General features: G+C 47.6%; 1 protein-coding gene across 1 annotated transcript in view; it reads left to right on the top strand.

Annotated features, from left to right (window-relative positions):
• FTO (fat mass and obesity associated) overlaps nucleotides 1-23271 on the top strand; it is a 345767-nt gene that overhangs the window by 300104 nt on the left and 22392 nt on the right. The gene's annotated exons all lie outside the window — the stretch shown is intronic.

The raw sequence follows: 23271 nt of genomic DNA on the forward strand, positions 1-23271 counted from the left end.
GGAAGCGGCTTTAGATTCTCAGTGCTGCGCTTTAACCCGCTGCGCCACCAGGGAGGGCCACCAAGGCTCTTTATTAACTCACAGCTCAGGGCTCACCGCTGCTTGGGCCTCATGAAGCTCAGGCCAGAGGCCTTTCCCGAGAGCCTGAGGACAGGCCTCCCTCCTGTGGGGGGGCCCACCTGCCCCCTCTCACCGAGTGACCTCAGTGCCCACCCTGGGCTGCACTGAGCCTGCCACAGCATCCCAGCGTCTCTTCCTGTTGCCCTTCCTTGCCGCCCTTCTGGGCCCTAGGGGACTTCATGGGCCCAGCATGCAGCCAACACCCACCTTTGTCCACCCCAAAGGGGTCAAGACAAGGGAGGGAGTGTGTGGTGGGGACTGCGGTGATGGTGCATGGGGGATCGGGTTCAGGTGGTGGGGATTTTGCGGGGACTACACCTGAGAGGAGAAAGCATGCATTGTAGGAAAAGGAAGAACAATGTAAAATATGTATAAAATAAAGTCAGAGTGTAAAAATAATCAAAGTCTCACCCACCGCGTGGAGGAAAAAATAAGAGCATCCCATGATGCTCGTGGCCTCAGTTTCTCTCCTCAGTACACTTCTACAAGAGAGGCTGTGGGGGAGAGACTTCTGGGGAATGGCGCATTCCTGTCGGGGGCTCCCCTTGTCCTCGTGTTCACGGAGACCGAGGAGTGCCTGAGGGGCCCTGGGATGGCAGGCATCTTGGCGCCAAAGTGCAGTCTTGCCAGGGCTGTCCCAGTCATTTGCACCTGCCGCCTCCAGTGGGCAGGGTCTTGCCCCTCCTGCTGTGGTGCCAGGGACTGTGGGGGCCCAGGTGCTGGGGGACCCCTGGACCCACAGCACTTCTAGGACCCATCGGGAGGAACTGAGCTCCAGAACCACGGATGGCAATGCGCTCTAGGGTGATTGGTGCCACCCCCAGGCCGGGTAGATTGCTTGTTGATTCTCACAGAGAAGAGGTGTGGTATCACTTTGCAGGCCTCTACTGCTGAATCTGGAGACAGACCAGCAGGCAGGCGCAGCCCTGAGCCCACAGCCTCGGAGCAGCCTGCTGCCCTCATCCCCCCGGCAAGGCCGGGAGCCCCTTTTCCCTCTCCCTTCTGTGCCCAGGTGTCTGGGGGGCCCTGTGTCCACACCCCTTGGGCCTGGGCATCCACAGCCGGGAGGGACCCAGGAGGCAGAGGCTGGTGGGGTCGGGGGATAGCCAGAAAGAAGCCTAAGCTACTCCATCTTCCCTACGAGGACCATCTCTCCTCATCCTGGGGCCGAGGGAGGTCGATAAGACCGATGTTGGCCACGGAGAGGTCCCGCTACCCACCGCCGTCGCTGGAATTCCTGGGGCCTCTGTGCTGAAGTGGGCATTCCAGTGGGCACTGTCCTGGGGTCCTGCGGGCGTCTGTGCCTGCCTAGGGCGGGTAACAGCATCTCCCTCTGCGAGTGGGGAGGCTGAGCTGAGAGAGGCTCCCTGGGGACACGGGGTGATGAGTGACCCCGCTGAGAAGGCATCCCAGACCTGCCCACTTGCTGACCAACACCCTTCCCATAACACCCGGGTTAACTCCACCATCTCGGAAAGCTCAGAAGCAAAGCGACTCTTGAGTCTCTCTCTAGTTTCACCCTTACTGTGACTCCACATTGCCACGTCAGTCAAGTTGCAGTCCCCGAGGGGACACCTCGCAAGGGAAAGGTGGCCTGCGACTGGCCGTTGAGACCAGGCCCTGGGTCCTCTCACTCACTAGTTGCCCGGGATGGTCGGGACCCGCATCCCGGCACTGCCTTGCCTCTGCAGACTGCAGCCGCGTCACTGCACCGCCAGTGGATTGTTGCACAGAAATCGAGCGGGAGGGTGGCAGGGACAGGTGTTACTGGGGGCCTGCAGCAGTGGTGTTCCCTCTGTAGGGACAGAGAGCAAAAGCCACTGCTCCTGGTGCAGACTCCGAGGGCAGCACGCTCCATTGTGGCATTCCCCTGTCCCGAAGCCCTGGCTGGGCTCACAGGGGAAGCTGCATTTGCAAAGGTCAGGCTTTAATTACATGCACAGTTAAATGGAAATACTGTAGAAGGGTCACACACATGTCTCTTTGGCCTTCATTAATGTTATTGCAGTGTCACGTGCCCCCTCCTTGGGTTTGTAAATGCAAGTTCCTTTAGTAGACGTGGAAGGATTATTTATTTTTAATTGTTTTCCCTCTGGAAGGAGAAGTTACATTATTTTTTTTTTTTTGAGTCGTTAAAAAAAAATCAACTTTGCGTATGCATTTCTTGCTCATTTATTCCAAATCCTGTGCTTTTTTTTTTCTTTTATAGTCTTACCTACTAATGCTTTTGATTAAAACAGACACAAAAACCAGCCAACGTGAACAGGTTGAATGCCACATCTGTGCAAAAGATAGCAGCTCACTTATTTATGACTCCAAGAAATGGAGTCTAAATTAAGCTAGCTATTGCTGGAGAGTGGATAAGCGGCCATTATGAATTATCCTTAATTATAGCGATTTCCTAAACTAATAAACCTGCTAAATCTTTATTGCAAAGGTTAGTTTACGCAGCGCATATAAAATCCGCATGTGCCTCACATCAGCCACCAGCTGTCTGAGTGTGTTGCTATTTCGGTGAGTGTTCCCATAAATTTTATGTTGGTTATATTAACAGGCAGTCCATATCACTACCCACAGATGCCAGTAGACATAAAAATTGCTCTCCAGCGAGCCCAAATATCCCTAGAAGCTAGTTGTGTCTAATGTTCCATGTAGTATTTGTGCGTGAAAACGCCAGGTTGGAGGGTTATTTACAGATGAATATTTCAATCCAGTTAGTTCATATAGGCCTACTTAGCCTCCTTTGCCGGTTTATTTGTATGCTAAATAATTCACCAAAGGTTCTTGTTTACTTTCTATAGTAGTTTCTGTGAAATGCAAACAAGGGAGCCAACTTCAGGTGTTCAAAAGGCACCACAGCTCTGTGTTTAAATGCAGGTCACCACAGCCAAGGCAGCCTGGCTGACGGGCTGTCACTCAGTTTTACATCCTGGTCCCCCCTTCCTCCTCCAGATAGAACTGGAACTTGCCGCTTTCACAGGAATTTTTGGCCGGACTACCTTTATTCTAAATTTATCTTTCTCAATACCTGCTCTGCGCTCCCCACCCAGTGCCAGCGCCGTGAGCAGACACAGCCTTGGCTATGCAGAGATGCCAGTAGACATAAAAATTGCTCTCCAGCGAGCCCAAATATCCCTAGAAGCTAGTTGTGTTCCCCTGCCTGCCACCCCGTGGGCAGCTGAGACCAGGCCAGTGGCGGCTGCTCTTGAAATGCCCTTGTTTTCTTCCTTTTGAGATTTTTTCTTTCTCTTCTCTCCCATTTTTTTTCCCCCTTTCCTGGTGAATTTCTAAATCTCACCATTTGGAAGGACAGCAAATAGCACCATTCTCTTTTCCTGGAAAGCCCTGAGCCGGCCCGACCTCTTTCACACTGAAGGACAGAGTTGCACAGGTGGGCTTTAAACGGAGTGCCCTTCCATTGCCCCCAGGATGCATCCTCACCTGGGTGGAAAGGTCCATTGTTTGCTAGCGCGGGGACAGACCCTGACCTGACTATCCCAACGTTGCCATGACTCCAGGTCCTGTGTGGAAGAGCCATCCACCCCCCCCCCAACTTTTTGCAAATGTTTATGATCCCAAACCTTCGCCCCTGAAGAGAGGAGAAAATAGCCTCCTTCATTTTCAGCCAAGCACTGCCAAGATCATGAGAGAGTTCAATAGCAGTGCTAACTTTTTATTTAATAAAATTGATTTTATCATTTTTACTACTTACAATGGGGATTGGCCGGCTGATAGTTATTTGACCTCCCTTTGTGCGTGGCAGTGCAGGGCTGCGTCAGAGCTATCGACATGGCTCTCTCCCCCACTTCTCCTCCAGCAGCCCATCTTAGCAAATAATATTGAGATGCAGTAACTGTTCCCTGATATTGATTTCAGATTGTGCTCATCACACCCTTCCCAGGGCCAGGCAGAGAGCAGCCGGGGTCCGTCCGGCCTTGACGGCTGCCGGCCTGAGCTTCGTTTCCATCTTCCACGCACAGGCGTGTGGGTTCCCCGAAATAAAATCACCCAGGAAAATGAGGCGCGCCTTGACCTGGATTACTGTGTACAGATACGTAATTAAACTGACATCGTCAGCTTCATGGTGGGCTTTTTCTGTCATTCTGGAAGGAATACTAGAAGATTCAGGGTTCCTGAGCTGGCGGGGGCACCGACTGTATGCAGAGCTTCTGGGATTCAGAGTCTGGCACACTCAGGCAGAGGCACAGGGCCTCTGACCTTCAGTTCTCAGCCAGCTGGGGCTGTTCTCAACGCCTCCACCTAAGGAAAGTTCCATGTTTGGCCTCCCTGGAATCAGCTGAGATGGCAGTGCCTCTAAAAGACCAGGCACTTAACATTCAGGTGGCAGTCCCCTAACCTGGTGATTGTAATCCTGTCCGTCCGTAAGAAGGACGTGACACGCGGTTTGGGTGGGTTTGTGTTTTCATTGAGCAAAATGCCAAAACCCATGCAAATAATATAAGAAACCCTAAGTTTTATAGACAACAAGGAGCGGGAGGGGCAGGCCATAGAAAATCTGCACCCCAGAGTTCTATCTGGGGGATGGAATTCCAGGTTTGCATTTTCATCATTAGGCATTTCCACATTTAAGAGCTTTTTCTATTATAACTAAAAAGGGAACCTACATAAGTGAGTGTTCTTCTCTTCTCTTCTCTTTCTTTCTTTCTTTTTTTTTTTTTTTTAATGAAAATGTTGGGAGGAGGATTGGCGTTCCAGGAAAGCTCCGTCTACCAATGTGAATGCATTAGCCAAGGTTGAAATTGGCTCGCCAGCCATGCTAATCTCTATTCCTAAGGAGGCAGGACCCACCCCCGAGACCATGCCTGCCAGTTTTTATTTTCTGACCCCCACGGGGGTTGTGCTAGCCTTTGCTGCAAAGCATGAGTGAAAAGCGATTGGGAAGAAGGGCTTTGAATGAGACAGACATGGGCTAGATTCTTGTTTTCTTTCTCTCACCTGCTATGACTTTGAGAAATTTGCTGAACCTTCTCTGTTCCTCAGGCTTTTCATCTGGAAAATGGGCTACAGAGAGAATTAAATGAGATCATGTGTATGAGCTTCTAATAGAGCGCTTAGCACCTAGTAGGCATTCAATAAATAGTAATTGTGCTCACCAACTCGGCACCTTCATGGGAGTTGGCATATTCTGTCTCCTCTCGTTAGCCCGACTGGGACTCAGCAGCGCTCTATCCCTCCCCTGAAAGCTATCCTTTTCCAGGACCAGCCTGATTTCAGGTGACATTTTTTGATTTAAGGAAATTCATTTTCAAGTACATGTCCAAATGAGATTCTGTTTTCATATTTCTTTGAGGATGCTTACTAATAAATATCTGTATTGAGAAAATGGATTAGGTCTTTATGGTCCAGAAAATATGACCGCCATACTGATTTAGCATAGAAAATGCCCCCTCTCAACACACACATCCCTCTTCTCTGGCATGAGTTCTTCCAAAGAAAGCCTAGAAAGCATGACCAGACCCTCAGGCCTCCGCTTCATTTTGTTCATAGCATCAGCTTTGCTTTTCTCAGGCGTTTCCTGTCGGGCTAGTCAGAAACAACCCCTAACGGTGCGGAAGCCCAGGATTCTTCCATATTCAGGTCTGAAAGCCAAGTATAAAAACCGGCTAAATTAGAGACCTTACACAGAGGCTGCAACTGGTTTAATGAGAGACAGCAAACATTTTGCAGGCCACTGAACTTCTGAAATGTGACAATCCGAGCAGATGAAATCATGGGACCTCTCATTGGGCTTTAATTGGGCTCAAACTTGGCATGAGGGGCTGCTGAAAGGCGCATTGCAGGAGATGGACAGGACTCGAGCAACAGCTAATTCAGCCTGGACTGTCCAATTCTCACAACTGCCCAAGCTCCACGCCGCTCCCACGACTCACTCATCTGGTCAGGAAAGAAGAAACCGCAGCGAACAGCAGCGGAGATGATAAGGCAGGCCCAAAACCTGGGGTGGGAATGGCATGCCTGTCACCCCAAGTTCTGCACGTGAAACAGCTCAGCTCCGTGGCAGCCAGTCCAGGCCAATTTACTTTAAAGAGGCAAAAAGAAGTGAAACAAACTTGGGCTTTCTCCTCTGTCTGTTAGGGTGTCAAGCTATCAGCGTCAAGGCATCCTCTTAACAGGAAGGTTAGGGCAAGTTGAGCATAAACACTAACAAGGGAGCTAAGAACAGGCCTCCCGTGGAGTGTAGCTAAATGGGAATCCCAGTCAGGGAACCCGAAAAAGCAGAAAATGACCGTAGCTGTCAGGAGCGGCACCTGTCAGGCCGTGGCGGAGGAGAGGGGGGCCACTCAGGGAAAGGCATGTACTGGGGGAAGCGATATCGGGAAGCATTCACCTTAGGGGGTGCTTGTCTGGCGTGACGAGGCTCTTGGAAAGTTCAGAGGGGTATCTGGGCTTCCTGGTTTGCTCCGGTATCACGGAGTTCTCTGGGTTGAAACTGATCACATAATCCCAGCCTCTTCTGGCCTAAGCACCCCAGCTCCCCACCGGAGCCCCTGTTACTATGGCTCCAGGTTTAGCCAGAGGCTGGTCAAGGGACTGGACAAATTGGGGGCCCACATGTAACAGGCCATCCTGGACATTGATTGTGGAAGGTTCATTAGATAAATGCTGACATCACAGATTGATGTCTCTTTAAACCAGTACCTAGTGCAGGGCCGTCTAGGGAATCAAAAATATTGATGTAACATGTTTGAGCAGAAGGCCCACTAGAGAATTCCCTGCCTAAATGGGACCCATCAATTTAGGCTTCCTTTAATTATTCTAATTCTGTGCATCACACTGGAAAGGGAGTTTGTCTGCAGCCTGCAGCGCCCATGTTTATGGGGAGCAGCGCCCCTTTTTAAGAGCGAAGGAAGGGCAGGAAGGAGAGAGGCATGTCTATTTTTCATCGTTGTTTCGAGCTGCTGTTTAGTAATTAAAATTTTTGATCATAGCCTAATTTTCCCATACAGTATGGCCATGGAATTGACAAGGGACTGATTAATGGGCTGACCCTGGGGCCAGGAGGCTTCTGGGCTGTTCTCGGGTGGAAGACATGCCGGCGAAATAAAGTTGATGGTTTTGTTTGTGTTTAACCCTTCACCTTGGCACTATCAATAGATTGAAGACATCATTTGTATCTGCAAGTGTTTCTTTAATTAAGACCTTCTAAAAATCTTTCCTATTGATTCATTCCATTATCCTATTGATTAACTGCAGTGGATCATGTACTTGGTCTTCAGTGGAAGGCCAGTCTCGGCCGCCGGTCACGACTGCAAACGCAGACCACAGCAGCCGGCCCGGGGAGTGCCTTGCGTTCTAATGAGGCCTCAGCCGAGGCACCGTGGGGCTCGCTCAGCCACAGAGAAAGCCAGTTGTCTCGGCCGGAAGTGTGGCCAAGCATAAAGTTCCTTCCAGCTATTTATAGCGTGGCCGCTTAGCGAGTGGCATGGGGCACTTGGCAGCTTGGAACAGGGGAGGGGAAGGGTTCTTCCTGCAGTATGCGAATTTGGAAAGGCTGGGCTGTGGAGCAAAAGCAAATACAGAGAGCCTGGCATGAGGGGAGGTCAGAAGCAGGCTGGGCGTCTTCCTTTGCCCCGGCCGGAGCAAAGCCCCCCAACAGACCAGCTACAGGGGAGGCCGCTGGGGGCTTCCTGAAGGCCCCCATCTGCTTAATTCAGAAAGAAAAGCCAGCCACTTTCTTTACCTCCGCCGATGGATGTGGCTCTAAATCATCCCCTTGCAGTAAAAATGAGAAACCTGTGGCCGGACTCCTTCTTGAGCCCTGTGTTTTGAAATATCGCTTTATATTGACAGTCGCAGAGAATGATCCTGGCTGGGAGTCTGCGGAGGACAGGACTCTGCAAGGCTGGACTTGGTATTCTGGGCTGGGCGGAATCAAATGAGGTGCCGCAGTCAGCACTTAGTAGGCGTGCAGTCAGCACTTAGTAGGCGTGCAGCCAGCCGACCAGCCAGCCTGGACCTGTCAAAATCCACTTTTCTTTCTCGCGTGTCCTGTTGCATCCTCCATGCCCCCCCCCCCAATCCTCTTCCCAAATTGATTCCAGCAGGAAAGAAAATCCGTGGAAGAAGGGGGTGCTAGATAGATGGGAATAAGTTAGGGAATAAGCCGATTCTCTGCCCTGACTCTTCAATGAGCAAACAGTGTTCCCTCTCAAGAGTGAATGAGCCTTAGATTTTGAAACATCTCACCTAAGCAAGTCACCATGCTCTTCGTCTCCATGGTCAGCTGGGCCTTCGCTTTCAGCGTGTGGCTCTGGGGCTCCTGCCAGTGGCTTCTTTATTGTCCCTCCACACATTTTGGTCTTAAAAAGGTGACAGTGGGAAATTGGCAGTTGCCGGGAGCAGCCCTCCTTTTGGAAAATGAGCATTTAAAAGAACTCGCAATTGATGGAATTTTAATCGAGTGCACTTGGAGGGCTGGTGAATGAGGCTGTGCTAAGTCAGATGCTCGGTTTCCCTTGGCACCAAATACCAGGCTCTGGGAGTCTTGCACTCTGTCCAGTGAGTTGGCCTCCTACCACGGACAAGCTGTTTGACCAGGCCTGTAGCCTTGCTGTTCTAAGATGCCCGATCTGTCCGTGTAAACTTTGCATTTTGTAAAATGCATCATTGTCGGGTGTCGGGGAGGGGGGTCCTCCCTGGTATCGGAACAGGTTAAAGCACTGTATTATGAAACTCTCCGAAGTCACCACAGCACGAGTTCAAGCCCTGGCCAGGGAGTGACCCACAGGGCACGGCAGACCTCTCCTGTCTCCCTGCTGCTCCCCTCAGCAGTGTATTTCAGTACATCTGCCTGTTCTGCTCCCCACTCTCTCTGGTGAATCCTCTCACCCACCATGCCTCTGGCCTGTACCCTAGTTCTGTAAGCATAAATAAATAAATCTTTTTAGTGTGAAGATAACCTAGATTCTTCTCCCCCCCCAAAAAAAAACAGACCTACTTATAATTAAGAGTACTTGCCATAAGATCAGTTATTTAGAAAATGTGACAGCAAACAATATTTCCCAGCCATAAACCAGGTTTGAAACAAACATGTCATCTCTGCTCAGTAAAATCAATTTCTGAAAATTCACAGAAGTGTAAAGAAAAAGACGTCTCCGGTAACCCCACCACCTCGAGATCACTTTGTGTACTCTCTTCTGATCTTTTTTCAATGCATAGTTATATCCATACATACATTGAAAGACACAGTTTGATCATAGTATTTTAGAACTTACTTTTGTCCACTTGGTCACGAGCAGGTTTTCATAATCTTAAAGATTTCCAGGGAACAGGATTATGAGTAGATACTGGAACTCCCTTGGAAAGAGAGGCCACATGTATTTAATCTTTCTCCTACTGTTAGCCATTTAGCTTGCTTCCTTCCCATTTTGTTCTTATTTCAAATGCTGTGATGAATAGCATTATTGAAACATTTGGTGTGAATCTCTGTCCCCTTAGGACACATTCCCAGAATTTGGATTACTGGACCAAAGACTAATAATCAAAGGTCAAGACATTCTTCCCCAAGGTTGCACTGGTCCTGTACCCCCCAAAGCAGCAATTTACACCCCATCTTTCTGAACCTTTCCCTGAAGAGTGTGTGTGTGGATGTACACACTTGCAACTTGATGTGTTAGAAAAGCAATTTCTTTTTTTATCTTATTTACACTTTTACAACCAATGAGAAACAAATATTTCCTTTTATATGAATGTAAACATTCATAACATGCCATAAAAAGACACACTTTTGTAAAGTATTTCTTCTGTCCATTTTGATTGGGATGTTTGTTTTTTTTTTCTTGTTGAATGGTTTCCTTTTTCATTAGAATTACATGACCCCTTTTCACTGACAATCAGGTTGTATGTATAGATGAACAGAATCAATTGTTGGTAATAGCAGTGTTATTAATGTATTGCTGGCTACTTTTAAAAGAAATGGCTAGTTTGCCTGTGATAAAAAAGATATATGAAAAAGAATCTGACAGTGTCAATCTAGCTAGAGTTAACTATCCCTGGACACTACCAGCATTTTATTACAGTTGTCAAAAAAAAAAAAAACCAACAATTTTATTGTTTTGATTATTGAGATCCAGCCACAGATCAACTGAGCAATTAAAATCTCTAAATAACATTCTCTGAATTGTCAAACAAAGGATTAGTTCCCAGTGGAAAGGACTTCTTTTTAAAGAAGATAGTTCTCTCTGTAATGTCAGTGCTAGGAAGGAGTTGCACTAATTGGAATATACAGAAATATTTTACCAGTTTAGCAATGCATGACATCCTAATAAGATTGTGATGACAAGCTTTGCTTTTTATGAAAGGTGATGTTATTGCACGCTTCTAATATCTATGGGCTCATGTGTCTTTTTATGGCATGTTATAAATGAAATTTTTAGAAGAAATTAATCTGCTTTACCAGATCTGGCCTGTATATGAAATCTATTTTTTAGAAATAGGACAACAGAATCTTGCTTTCTGTTGTTTTGATTTAAGTACTCGGAATGAAATATTTGAAAGAATCTTGGAGATGAGCAGAAAAGGATCACAATTAAATGCATATTAAACTGCACACCGCAGATCCCACTAATCTGTCACCAGGATGTGTGTGAAGCTAGCTCCTGTCTCCCTAGCTCAGGTGGCTGGCTGAGTGCAGGCTTGGGACAGCTAATGACAATCTTCCAAGACAAGCAGGACTTAACATCAATATCCCTCGCCCTGATAATCTATATACTCTGGAGGTGGTGAGCTCTGGCAGGGTTTTGATGATTTTATGATGGCTTGTGTATATTTACAGTGTGTTTAAAATACTCTTTTTAATTATCATTTGAGTGACAAAGCTTAATCTTTCGATCTTTATCTGCACCTCCTGCCGATGTATGTTTGTTAGGTAACTAAAAAGAGGAAATTTAGCAAAGCCAGAGCTTTATGCCAGTAATAAGACGGAGGAGTCAATAGATGATTAACCTGCCTTTTTCCTCTCCATGAGAATAAAGGAGTCACTTTATAAAATCTTTGAAGGTGGCCCAGATTTTGCAAGCCACATTCTGGAAACGTGTAGAACTAGACAGAAATGGGCATCCTTGGAAGAATTGCACAAAACAAGCATGTATGCAAACAAAGATCAGAAAGTCATTTGCTCACTGTGCTTCAAACACACTGATACAAATCCCCCTACATTTCTTTTGCCAGTAAATATGTACGCCTGTCTCCAGACCTTTACAAAATACCATGTGGCATTAAGCAGCATATGTGATTGGACAGTGAGATTTTGTGAGATTTTTAGAGGTGAAATGAACAGGATACAACCATTATCTTAGCTTATTAAAGACACGCCTTAAAATGCTCTCTTAGTATTATTTCACTTGACAAGGATGAAAGGTTCGTGCTATTAATCCTTGCTGAGTAAGAGTAAAACACATGCGTTAGTAATGGGTGCTTAGGATTTAGAATTAAATATTGAACCTCTGTCTTGATTTTCCAGAATGATGAGGCACAGCCACCACCCTTTTTGAAAGCTCTTGTTTCTTATAATAATAGGTCACATCTTTAAGCAAAAAATAAAAATAAAAGGCAGAGGAAAACAATTTCTGTTAACTGGCCGACACAATTGTTGACTTCCATGATTAACTGATAAAGTTAACGACTATCATCATCATCACATATAAAGGAACTCCAGGCTCCTGAGACTCCTCTCAATGAAATCTTAAAAATCATGGATTGATTTGCAGATTTAGTGGGATATTAAAAGCTGATGCTGTGCTTGAATAAGATAAGCACTTTCTATCAGACTGTCCTGGAGAAAGCTCTCACGTGACCATATGATTTTATTGACATTTCAGAACTAAAAGACCATAAATTCTGCTATCAGGCAATATACTGTCCTAAGACATGGACAATCATGAATCCCAAAGCCACCTTTGGGGGCCCAGTAGACCCAGCCTGGAGTCTAATAAAGCATTAAACCCCACGTCGGGCCTAGCACCTGCTGCGTTGTCATCTGATTTAGCTTTGAAATTGGTAAACGTGGCTGCCATTTGTAACCCAGTCATTCCCATGAGCCATTTGATTCTCAACTCTCTTGTGAGTCACATGTACAGCCAAGAAGGCATCCTTAGTCACGTCCTTCTCCAAGCTACTCATGTCAAGATGACACTCACGTGGCTGACAACTGGAGGTTTACGTAGTAGACAGTGTGGACTCTGGCCAAGGTCATCCAGAAAGGAAGGAAAATTAGTGAACCCTTTGGTCAGGCAGGCCAAGAGCTCGTAGCTCTTGAAGAAAGAGCCACATTGTGTGGAGAGATCATCAGTAAGGTCAATCCAGAGAGCCCTCTTGCTGTGTGCTCTGTTGGTCCCTACAAGGCTTGGGGAGCTGAGTCAGAAGAAGAACAAGCAGGTGGCAGACAGTTAGAACAAGAATCCAGATTGATGGATTTGGGAGGAGAAGGTCCAAGATTTCACAGCACAGTGTTGGACCAGAAGCGGTCAGTCAGGACATGAGCACAGAACAGCTAAAAGCAGAAACCACGTTAAGGGATGGTCAGTGACTCAGCCAAGGTGGAATGTGGAAACTGTTGACCAGCCCTCCATCTCCTCCCCTCCTCCATGCTGGCAGTGACCAGTAACTCGTCTGGAGAGGATTTAACAGCTTCTACACTGATGGGAGTCGGCCACCCATTCGTCATGGCCAGCCCTCGTCTGTTCCAAATAAAGTCACTGATAGAGTTCTTCTCTCAAAATAATCTATAGTTGTTCTGATTTCTGCATAATTTCTGAATTGCTCCTTGAGTTTAAGTATACACAAGGAGGGCCCTCCCTGGTGGTGCAACAGGTTGGAGCACAGCACTATGAAGCCAGCTGCAGCCGCTTCAGCAGGAGTTCATCCCCGCCCCAGAGGTGACCCACACAGCGGCAGACCTTTCCTGTCTCCCCGCTGCTCCCCTCAGCAGTGTACTTCGTTGATCCGCCTGTTCTGCTCCCCACTCTGTCTCTGGTGAAGCCGCTCACTGCCCCTGCGCCTCTGGCTTGTAACCCAGTTCTGTACGCATAAATAAATAAATCTTTTAAAAAATAAAATAACTTTTAAAATAATAGCTAAAATGGATAAATATACACAGGAATCAGAGTGGGGAGTAACTATAATAAAGTAAAAATCAAAATCATCAGGCAACTATTGATCAGAGATGCTCTTTAGGGGAGGATGAGGGAGAGAGGGGGGAGGGGGAGAGCCCAGAGACTACGGTGATGGTGCAGGAGTTGGGGGATTTCATCTGGGAGCCATACAGTGTACAAAAATGAAGGGTGATGTAATAAGTATATTTAAAGTAAATACATAAATATACACAGATCTTTAAATTAGCTTCAGATGAACACATTTCAGTGACGTAGCTTTAATGAACATTGTGGTCTTCATGAACGTTAACTCAGAGACCTCAGTTGTGCAGTTACACCCTCAGCTACACACTGTCATTTGGAGAAGAATTTCATTACCACTTGGGGTTGTTTGAGCTCGTTCTGATGTAGCTGTAGCCTCCAGTCATCATAGCATCACGTATTCCCCCCTCTAAACAGTAGCTTCAAAATAACCAGTGCCGGACAGTGATTCAAACAAAGAAGTGGCCGTTGAGACTCTTCCACCCTGTCCTATCCATAAGGCCACGCGACATTTTTATTTAAGATACAAAGCCGTGAGACTGTCGACCAACTTCTCTGTGTGATGGTTTTATTTTACAAATGAACATTTTAGTTATCACCAAAAAAAAAAAAAATTCACTGAATCTGGATAATATTTTAACATTCAGCTTTTTTGTTAATTATTTAAAATTAAATATAGTTTAAGAAAATAATTATTACTAATTGTTATGTGATTATATTGCAGACAATTTAGTTTTATAGAAGAATAGCTTATACAAAATGACTTGCTGTGCTGTCTGACCTGCCAGTCATGTCCCTGAATTTATGGGTGGATTTATGGGTGCCTGATGACATCAGTGCCCCCCCCCACCGAGAGCCCATTGTATTAAGGAAGCAGAAATAAGGCACAAAATGGCCAACCCAAGAGTCAAGTTAGTCTGAGCTTTGTGATCCAGAATCTCCCTACAATCTCTGTTTCTAAACTAGTCGCAAAGCCAAGTCTGGACTGACCTCAGAGCAGGACAAATTTAAGGCAATTCAACTAGCATTACAGAATGAAGACAAATGGTGGACAGACTGACTTTTGTTGGTCCCTTGGGACAAGTAGTAGATGCCACCCAAGGAACTGCTGAGAAGGGGGCAACTCAGGAGACCCAGAGACCCTTCTGGCTGAAAGATTTCGGGAGACAAAATGGCGGCATACGCATGACGCCCGTTGGCCAGCCAGCGGATGGTGAAGGCAGGCACAGATGGGCCGACTCTTGTAGAACCCAGCGAACTGGAACAGAACTGGTAGTAGTGATGGATGAAGCATCCCAGCATAGAGAGGTGTGGATTCCTTCACGCTGGAGCACGTTTGTCCTGTCTAAAGGGAGCATCCACTGCTCAGCTCTGGCCAGTTAAGGGGGGAGATTTGTCCAGTTTAAGCAGATACTGCAGGGTTTCAACCAAAGCCAAAAATCTGGACTTTTGCATTGAGCTTCTCGTTTTCTTTTTCTTCATTAAAAAAAAAAATAATCACACACAAGGACCATGCTGTTTTGGCCAGTGTAAACCACCAGGAGCTCAATGCGGCCCTTGGGCCACTCTTTGCCATTTCCCTGCCAGAATCTTAAACTGACCCACGTGGCTGACGGTCAATTGGTTCTCATGCGTTGGAAGACCCCAGAAGGCCCATAGCTTGCTCGTGACGAGAACAGACATATTACTGAATGTGTCGGAATGGCTGTCACCAAAGTCACAGCTTGCCATCAGCAATGATAGCAGCTTCACTGATGGAGCTGGTCCATGAGCCACTTTGTGCCCACACTCCAGGGGCTCTTCACCGCAGCCAACAAAATAGTTGTATCCCCACCTAGAGGCTTTGGTAAGGTTTTCTAATTTTCAACAACTTCCCTCACGATAGCAAGACTCCAACCTAGCCTCTCTTGGATTTCAAAAGTTGGGGCTCAACCATGGGGGCTAAGCAGCCATTGGGGAGGGCCCCCGTTAACTGGGCAAAGAAGTCAGAGCTGCGTTGCCTGGAGTATCAGTCTGATGGGCGGCACCCTGGAGCCTGCTGTCTTTCCCAGCAACATCAAGATGGTACCCTTGTTCGGTGGCCCTTGTTACCTGGTTAGTCATCGTTAGCCAACACCTTCGTCCTGTTCTGCAGAAGCCTCTTCGACAAACCCCATGGGAAAGGGGCCTGACTTATGTACAGTTTGGCCTGAGGCGTATGCCAGTTGCCTGTTCCTGGAAGAGTATACTTTGACTTATGCATTGCTTGCTTAACAGACCACAAAAGTCAACATCCCCTTTGGAAGAACAGCTCGTGCTTGGCGACGTCACAGGCTCCAGAAGATCCTGTTGAGCCAGGATGTTGTGTGAAACCCGCAAGTGAAGCAAACCTCCACGTCTCCTCCTTAGAATGTTCATATTTCAGAGAGCGGTGCAACAGCGTGCTTGCATGCCTGTGTTCCCCCAAAAGGGGGCCCGGGACATCGCTCTCCTTCACTTTGCAGACCTGGAAGCGCACCCGCGTCTTTTCTTTTCCACAAAAGAATTTGTCTCTTGTCCCTGGGGGTGGCAAGGTCGCAGGGAAGATGAAGCCAGCTTTTACAGAGCAGAGGGAGAGGAGGTGACTGGTGGAAGTGAGCGCACATCGCCAAGAGATACAAGAACAGGGGGCGTGTGGCGCGGCACAGCCCCTCCCCCAGGAGGCAATCAGCGGTGAATGCAGATGTTTTCCTCGCTGCACTCACGTCCATTTCTCGGGCACCCCGGGGCATGTGCTGAATTGCTCTTGTCCTCCAGCCCAGTCTTGGGTTGGGTCGGTGCAAGTGCTGTGCCCGCTACACAGATATTAGTGGGGCCAACAGACACGGAACCCACTCTCGTGCACCGTCACGCCCAGTCGCAGCCCACTCTTGGGTGACTGTGTGGCCCAGAGTCCTGAGAGGCTCCCGCTGGCTGCCCCATGGACACAGTGTGTCCTGACCACGCTCAGTCCGTGCCAAACCCTGTGTCGGGGCCCAACGAGGAATCAGATTTGAACCAAAATGAACAAGCACTAACAATCATGGACTGTCCCCAACGCGGTGGCATTGTTTGGAGGTTACGGTATGCAGAGGGTCGTAGGAGACATCTAATCAGAGACTTGGAAGGAACAGCCTCACAGAACAAACAGATGGGCAGACTCAACGGGCTAACCTTCCTTCACCAGAGGAGGGCCCATTATTTAAATTTATATACTCTGGAAGCCCCTGAACTCCATCCCGATGATTAAATCCAATCACAGCATCCAGATGTATTAAGCAGTGACCTTCTCAGGTCAGACATGAGCACAGCTGCCGTGGGCTGGCCAAGGGTGCAGGAAGACGCATTTGACAGGTGTCGTGGCCTTGGCTCTGGGGCTGCAGACGGACGGCAGAAGGACAGACAGATGTGCACCAGCATCTACCTCCGGCCCAGGAAGAAGCTCTCCTACCTAGTCAGACTCCACCTGCACTCTGGTTACCTGAGATGCTACTCAGATTCTGCCACCTGAGTCATCGGGAAGGTCGGGGCTGGGGATGTCGCGTGAAGGGACACGGCGTGCAGGAAGTACAGGGTGACTGTTGAGTTCAGGTAGTGTCACTGCCTCAAGCGTTTCAGCCCTGCCACAAGCAGACAACCCGATGCTTCCAGCAGTTTGGACGCCAGTTCCACTGCAGAGGGGACTGAGGAGCAACGTCACACAGAAACCAGCATTGTCTCTGCCAATACCACAGTGTCATGGTGCAATCACAGCCTCTGAGAGTTGCTTGGGAGGAGAGGGGGAAGGCGCCAGGTGTCTGTCCAGAGCTCTGCCCTTGGTGAGGGTCCTTAATCAGGGGCATGGCCTGGCCACCCTCATGTTTCCTTCATTCCTGGTACCTTTTTAATCTACATAGTCTTTTTTTTTTTAATGCATGCAAGGGCTGGGGTGTAGGTCAGAGCTGTGGTGGTGGTGGTGGGGTGGTTAGCAGATTCACCAGACACAGAGTGGGGAGCAGAACAGGCAGATCTACTGAGATACACTGCTGAGGGGAGCAGCGGGCAGGTCAGGAGAGGTCTGCTGCGTCTGGGGGTCTGATCCCTGGCCAGGATCGAACTCTCGCTGCTGGTAGCTTGTTAGTTGTGAGACTTAGCTCCTGCACCACCAGGGAGGCCCTACGTTGCAGAGAAAATGTATGTCCACTGGGGTGGGGGAGGATTTCTGATCATATGTAACTGCAAAATTATGTTCAGACGTAACAAATTTAGCGAACCATATGTTTTCTAATATAAGTTTAGGAATTTTTAAAAATGAGTGTCTAATGATTGGCAGATTCCGGTAAAAACTTTCTGAGATCAGGGTTATTTTTCATCCCTTTATTCAAATTCAAGGACCCGTTTGGGTTGCAACCGACAAAAGAAAACCTTTGGAAACAGACCCTGTGTTTTAAAAAAAGAAAAGCTTTGAACTTGGGGCTTTTTAAAAATTGGGTTTGTCCTCCTCTGTACTGTGGGTGAAAACCAGAACATATCACGTACATATATTTTCTTAATTGTAAAAAGTAAATACTCTAAAATGTATTTTTTAAATTGTAATTATGTTACAGTGGTTTCTATGTACCATAGATTAGATTTTTATTAAGGGTTTTATTAAATAACGGGTGTTTCACCAACATCTAATTAAATCTTCTATCTAAATTGAACAGAAAATTATGGGCAAAAAGAAAGCATTTGTAGCCGACTTTATTACAGATAAGACTATTATTTGTTCATCTTAAGAATTTGAGATCAAATTTACAAGCAGCATCCTCATCAAATTTCTTTTCTGGACTGCTGAGCCCTGGCCCCTTGAAAGCAACCCATTATTCCACACATCCCCCCCTTTTTTTTTATTATTATAGTGTTGTGCTTGTTGGCAACATGCCCACTGTTTAAGGTTACTTTCATTAATTAACCGAAAGTTAATTTCTTTGCAAGCAAAATCTCTGATCTCATTATGTTGTCTTTAAAGCTGAAAGCTTCAGGTTTTCTGGTCTCCTTTGATGGCACAATAAAAAGCATGCTCTTTATCTTAAGGGAAACTGTCTCCAGGGTTTAATTTAATAGTCCTTCAAATAGTTAGAGCTCAGCCAGGACAATACTATGGCAGTTTTAGAAAGTCTTTGCTTTCTCATGGTCGGAGCCCGGTGGCTTGGGACAGCTGTGAACCTCGAGGGATTGTGTCCCACCCCTCCTTCAGGGTACCTCTTTTAACCTCAATCTTACACTCCCATTGTATTCATATAACCTGAAGCAGACAGAGACCAATGTCATTTTCTTTCCTAGGGTCACACTGCCCGGCCTTCCGCGCTGGGATTTCAGAAGTTGGGGGTGCTCGACATTGTACCTTCGGTGCATTTGGGGAGCTCTTTTCATATTCTGTTGGTAGAAATAAGCAACACTGTCTGGTGCAGAGACTTTTGGGAGCACAAAGTGGGTGGTTTTGGAGCCCGGCAGGCCTGGATTTAAATCCCTGGAGTAGTTCTGTATCCTTGATGTAGTTTTTCAGCCTCTCCTGCTAACGCAATCGCCTCGTCAGGGAATTTGGTGAGTTTGCATAGAGTTCGGAAAGTGAGGGCCCTCCCTGGTGGTGCAGCGCTCCCTGGTACTGCAAGCTAGAGGCAGCCGCTTCAGTGCAAATTCACCCTCGGCCCCAGAGGTGACCCACAGGGCACAGCAGACCTCTCCTGTCTCCCCACTGCTCCCCTCAGCAGCGGACTTCATCAGTCTGCCTGTTCTGCTCCCCACTCTGTCTCTGGTGAACCCTCTCACTGCCCCTGCACCTCCGGCCCGTACCCCAGTTCTGTAAGCATAAATAAAATAAATCTTTACAGAAATAATAGTAATAATAATGATAATAAAAGAAAGTGAAAGGAACTTGTCCATAGCAGACAATTAACAAGTGTCCAGCCCCTGCAAATGTGCTTCTTGATTTGGGCTTCACCCTGGTCTTTCGAAGCTGGTCTCCAGATCACTGCAGAAAAGGAGCCATGTGGGAGACAGTCAGTGGGTCAGCCGTGAATCCGACGAGCTGTGTTTCTTCTGCCCCCAGCTTTCCTGACGGCCGAGGACATGAAGAGCACATTCTCCTTGTCTTTCCGAGTTAGCATCATTCTCAGGGATGAAATGGGGTTGCTTTCTGGAGCATTAAACGCAGTGAGTCGAGAGTGGCCAAGATGTCTTCTCAGGTGTGGGGCACGCCAAGGGGACAGAACCCATCGGGTGGCTGAGTCTCAGGAGCCATCCAGAAACACGCAGAAGCCATTTGCGTCCCTCTGAGTCCAGCGGGACTGCACTCACAGCTGAGATTTGCAGAATCTGGGGGGTTGGGGGGCTGCTGAGGCAGTAATGGCATCATCTCTGCCAGTCTGTTTCGGGCGCCTGGGGGGGGGGGTCTGCCCCTGCACACGTCCCCTGTACCAACCCCTGATGCAGGATCCATGGCTCCAGCAGGCCAGAATCACTTAGGCGGAAGATCCCAAGTCTTGGGGAGAAAAGTCACGTACCTCTTGGGCCCTCAGCAGAGTCAAATGTGCAGGGTGATGTATTGGCAAAGGTCCTGTCTGCTTGGCAGTAACTCGCTGCCTCCCTATGCTTTTAGGCAGAAATATTGTCAGCGCTATTGATTTGTTGATCTGCTACTCCAGCAGGCGTCCCGATGTGTTAAATTTCCTACTTTGGGATGACTGGAAGGACGGACAGAGTGGGCTTCGACTGGGAGGCTCTCAGTGGGCTTTGCTGTCTCTGTGCTACACTGAGATTGCTCTGGGCGTGAAGGCCAATGATTCATGCGGCTGTCACACTGAGTGAACCCTTCCCAGGATGGTTTTTCACTGGTTACCCTTTTTTTTTTAATCGAGCCTACCTTTAGATTTGGAAAAGTCCTTTGTCTTCCCCATTGGTTTAAACAAACTCTTGATTCATTAACCTATATTCCATACACTGATACTTTTTTTTTTAAGATTTATTAATGCATATAGAACCGGGCCACAGGCCAGAGGTGCAGGGGTGGTGAGAGGATTCACCGGAGACAGAGTGGGGAGCAGAACAGGCAGATCGACTAAATACACGGATGAGGGGAGCAGTGGGTGAGACAGGAGAGGTCTGCTGCGCCCTGTGGGTCACCCCCGGGGCGGGGATTGAACTCACACTGAAGCAACTTTGCTAGTTTGCAGTGCTGCGTCCCAACCCACTGTGCCACCAGGGAGGGCCAAGATAACTTTCTTTTTAATTCCCCTTTCTGCTGCAAGTACGCATCATCTCTGGTCTTCCCCACCTTCAATCCCCTCCATAATGAACATTTTACTTGCCTTTCTCCTTCTCCCTTATGGTCCTTTAATCTTCCCATCAGCCAGCTGTCTCACTTTAAAAGGAATTTATGAATGGAACTCAAAAAACAACTTTATGAGTGGCATGCAATTAGGGATATGTAGATAGCAAAAGAAAGGGCGACATTAGCCAGGGCAGTGGAGTTTTCTAGAAGGAATGTAGTGATGATAAATAAGCCAGCACTATGTCATGGAAATGTGTAAGTTGTTGATTTAGAGCCTGGTCTGGCATAGCCAGAGACTTAAAGACCCTCTGATTTGTGTTTATTTAGTTGCTGGCTCGTCACTCCACCCTCTCTCAGGCTTCCGTTTCTGAACTTTGTAGCCCGTTGAAAGGGCATAAAGGCCACTGGAAGGGCAGATGACCACTTGGATACACCGTGGCTTCAGCTCTTGGGGCCCATGACACCATCTGTTTTGCAGCCAGCTCCCTGAAGTCAATCACCTTCCCCACCCTGCACGAAGAATGCAGGATGGTTACTTTTTTTTTTTAAGATTTATTTATTTATGCAGACAGAACTGGGGTACAGGCCAGAGGTGCAGGGGTGGTGAGAAGAGTCACCAGAGACAGAGTGGGGAGCAGAACAGGCTGACTGACAAAGTACACTGCTGAGGGGAGCAGTGGGCGGGTCAGGAGCGGTCTGCTGCACCATGTGGGTCACCTCCAGGGCAGGGATTGAACTCAACATCAAAGCAGCTGCAGCCAGCTTGCAGTGCTGCACTTTAACCCTCTGTGCCAGCAGGGAGGGCCCCTAAGTCCTATTTCTTAAAAGTAGAAAACGAGCCATAAACACCTAAGGAAAGAGGTTTCTAATGGATGTCCCAAGAAGCCCTTTAACCTGGACAGAATCCAATAACACAATTATATACAATTTCACATTTGACTGGAGCTGCTATCTGAGCCAAAATAGCCATTTTTCTGCTTGCACTCCGTGAACCCTGCGGCCCGCGGATGCAGCGACAGAGCAATGGCAGCTTGCTGCTCAGACTGCGTCTCACGGTGCGCTTGACGGTGAGGGCAGTATAGGATCAAAAGAGTTAATAACTGGATCCTGCCCACAGCAACCACACAATTAAGGGCAAGATTAGCAGAGATGAAACATTTATTGTGAAAATGCAGCGCTAGGCTGCAAAACAAAATGATTTCACTGAGCATTTGTTCCGTGACCATAGTCCTAATGATCAACTCTATTACACTAATAATAGGAGAAAAACTAATTGCAGTGAGGACAGGACAAATCTTTTTTAATCTGCGTTGTCATCCCAACTAAGTCCCAACCCACTTGTATTAACCTTTGCTGACAGAGTCACATGATGGACATAATTTCTTATAATTTACCAGCTATGCATCTAACCTTTCTTCATCAAATATTCATAAAGGCAGGATTCTCAATGATTTTCTGTCTCTCTTCATATTTACAGCTTGTTGTCTTCTTCCTTTTTACAGTAATTTGGACACAATTGAAGTCAAATGGAATTAAAGCTAAATGCCTTTTGCAACCAAGGTGCCCAAAAGTGGGCACTTAGGGGAGGGTTCTTGAACCGCAGAGGCAGGGCTTATGTGCCCAAGTCCCACATTTCAGAGGAATACGAGTGGGCTGCCCCTCCCCAGAAGGGGGTACAAAAACTGCCAGAGAATATGCCTTTGCCCACCCTTGGCCTGCGGGCACATTCTAGGGGCCCAGTGCAGGGCGCTCGGAGACTGAGCTGACACTGAAGTCCTGAGCTTCCTATGTCTTTGGGGCTCACTGGAAACCCAGGCTTCCCAGCACAGGCCTTGCTTGAGCACATGTGCCCCTCACGATCCCAGAAACACGCCAGGGGCTGTGTGATGGTGGATAAGAAAAATCAGTCGGTCCAGTTACTTAGAAAACAAACACGAATATCTAAAATCATTCCTAAGAGCACTTTTCTAGAGAAACATCTGTTTCCACTTTGTATCTTTGTTGCCTTGACAGTTTTCTTAAGAGACATGCAGATGAAAGAAGTTTCATGAAGCTTAGGTGTTTAACATCAGGGTAGTAACCTGTCCCAGAGTTTTTCTTCCTTCTCGGAAGACTCCGGCATCAGTGGGAAGCAGATGGGCAGGAAGGCGCGGCAGACAGGCAAAAGAACTTCCTGCACTTCAATGCTCAGGTGACCGTACCTTGACTAAAACAGCCAAAAATGCTGTGGGTAACTGCAAGGGAATTGCTGTACCTAGTTGACTTCAAAGTCCTGCACTGATCGAGCCAAGAATTCGTATCATGCTGAGTTTCCACGGTTCAGACTTGTAGAAAGGAAATTAGAACTGAAGACAGTTCTACTTCTTAAAACTGAACCCCACCCCCCTCCCAGTTCAGGCATTTGGTTTTAGAGACTATCAATCAGTTCTCAACTGTAACTGTTTTTTAAAAGGGTGTATTTATTAATGCATACAGAACTGGGGTACAGGCTAGACATCTGGGGGGGGGGCGGTGAGAGGATTCTCCCAAGACAGAGTGGCGAGCAGAACAGGCGGATCTACTGAAATTCATTGCTGAGGGGAGCAGTGGGGAGACAGGAGAGGTCTGCTGCGCCCTGTGGGTCACGGCCTGGCCGGGGATCGAACTCGTGCTGCGGTGGCTGTGGACAGCTTCATAGAGTGCATTTTAGCCAGTTGTGTCACCAGGGAG

Source organism: Condylura cristata, unplaced genomic scaffold (genome assembly GCF_000260355.1).
Source record: "Condylura cristata isolate star-nosed mole 26May11 unplaced genomic scaffold, ConCri1.0 scaffold00039, whole genome shotgun sequence".
NCBI lineage: Eukaryota > Metazoa > Chordata > Mammalia > Eulipotyphla > Talpidae > Condylura > Condylura cristata.